Genomic DNA, 2,687 nt, shown 5'->3' with positions numbered 1-2,687 from the left:
AAATTCTTTTTTTTTCATATTGGAATCATGGCCAACGTTGGCAATCAAAATAAGCGGCGCGTTTTCTTCGACATAGTTGACGCAATCGATTCGTCAGAAAATTCAAAAGGGGGTTTCGAAACAGTTCAAACCTGTCATACATCACTTAAATAATTATACTAAAATATTAAAAAATACGGATTTATCACAAATTGAGTAGCTATAAAATAGTACACAAAGCATATCATGTAATTAACATTGAGGCTATCCGCCCATGGCGAACCACATGTCGCAGCCACACTCCCCCATTGCACACCTTATTTCTACAATCGCTACGGCGGAATAGTGAAAAGGGTGGATTCTGTGTTTGCGTGGTGTATGTGAAGGAGGGGGGAAATGGCTACGACGTGTGGTTCGCTATAGGCGGGGAGCTAAACGGGCCCCGTAACAGAACCACTGCATACGAATAAGTACGTACTTATCTAGTTCTAGAAAAATAAACACCTCACATCATTCATCATTGTCTTCTTAAATAATATTAATTATTAATTTTAGTTAAATGACGTGATTCTAGAACGAGATATATTGATGTTGTTACTACAACAACTACCTACTAACTATCTACCTGTAATATGTGAACGGGTTTGTACCTACTTAGTTTTATTGAAAGTATTAAGACAGGTCATAAAAAATAATTTTAGAATTTATAATTTTTATTTTTACTGAGGGAGGGGGGAATCAATCAGTGTGTCAGGCTTCCACGTCCCTAAGCCTGTCACTGATCATGCTTAATAATAATAGTTACCTAAAATCCTGTAATAACTACAACTGATTATATTAAGTAATAGTTAAGTTGTTAATTGGTAGTTTATTGCTTCAACACATATCTATTTTTTTACACAGGACTCATACAATATCTATAGCTATAGGTACATTTTTAAATTTGTAAAAGTAGGTTTTTTAAAATGGTAACATCCGAAAATAAATTAAGTAGATATCTACTTATGGCAATGACATTATTAATATTCGGATCCTTTGCAGGTATTGATTTTAAAATATATATACTATGTATTTATTTTTCACCCTTCACTCATAATATTATTATACACAATAATATGCTATTATCTGTTAATATATTTTATATCTCCTTTAGTTTACTAAACTTTACCTAATCGAAACTATGTATTTATTTATAATTAAGCTTAATGCATAATCAATGTCACCGTTAGCGCTGTTATCTCAAGGAAGCTTCTTGTTAATATCATATTATTGAAAGTCCCTAAAAACAATTTATTTGTGGCTTAAACTGGGACCAATATTAATTTAGTCAATTGAGATTTTCACCATTCATCGATTTATAAATTTTTTATTGGCTTTGGAATAAGGGAGGGGGGGGGGGCGTTCAAACACATTTTTATGTATTTTTTGTGTTTTCATATTAAATGCCAACCCCATTTTTCATTTAGCATTTTCTGGATCTGCTAGTGACATGTGATCACCGTAGATACCTATAATTGAAAGATGTTTTTATTTACAATAAATACAAAAAAATGGGAATTCAAATGAGTGACGTGGATTTATGTAGGTAATATTATAATTGGGTAGTTCACAATAATTATGGATCCTGAGCTATTTGGACCTCAAGTTTAAAATTCAGGAATGTTTTCAATGTATATACTTACCATATTTTGATAGTACCTACATGGATCAATTTAAATAAATTGTCGAAAGTATATCCAGGCTTTATTAATATTAGCAAATTTATGTTAGTAAATACCTCTTTATACTGCTGAAGGAACTGTCAAAATGGACATGATTTATATTCAATTAAATTTGATGTCTTATCAATACCAGTATTGCCATTTATGCGGAAAATTGTAAAGCTACGATTATGATATTAACACACAATGATAGAAATCTCTTTTATCTAGCCACTGAAACAAAATTATTGAATATTCGACTTGAACCATAATTATTGTGAACCATCCAATTATCGAATACTCGGTATAGCGAAATTGAGCTCTTGTTGTAGACAAGAATAGAAATAATGTTCTTAATAATTTAAGTCAATCTTACCTAGTTTGTTTTGCAATAATGCTCTATCACTATGTTCAATACGTATTAACAGCAATTATAAAATAATGCAATGAGTACTCTTGCTTTTTATACTAAACGTTATTCTCCCCAGCCGTATGGCACTGCATTGTTACATTTTTATACCCTGTTTATCGAGCATGTATTTTTGTTAAAATAATAAACTTAACCACAATTTTATTACTTGAATGTATGGATTGCAATACCGGTATTTCAAAAACGGGATTCTAGTATTTATTGATACCAAAATATTGGTTTTAAATATCCAAAATACCGGTATTTTAGTAATTAAAAAAGCATGCGTTTTACGTTCACGTGTTGATCGATCAAAATACCCCATTAATCAATTAATTTAAGAATTAAGGATACAATAGAGGTGGTTGATATTTCAGATGTCTTACAATACTTATTCAGCTTTAAAAAAATACAGACTTCTACATACTTTCATAAATATTTAATCCGACCACGAAATTTAATTCAAGGTGTTTATAAAAATAAGCAAATGTACAATTATAATAATATTGTTATACTTACATATTTTGAAAGACCAACAGATTATTATATAGGTACATATATTAAAATATGAATGTTTTAGATAGATTTTTATAGTTATA

Source organism: Rhyacophila brunnea, unplaced genomic scaffold (assembly GCF_057557595.1).
Source record: "Rhyacophila brunnea isolate RB1 unplaced genomic scaffold, BYU_Rbru_1.0 scaffold_17, whole genome shotgun sequence".
Classification (NCBI taxonomy): Eukaryota; Metazoa; Arthropoda; class Insecta; order Trichoptera; family Rhyacophilidae; genus Rhyacophila; species Rhyacophila brunnea.
The sequence above is the reverse complement of the archived record's forward strand: the minus strand, read 5'-3'. Positions refer to the sequence as shown.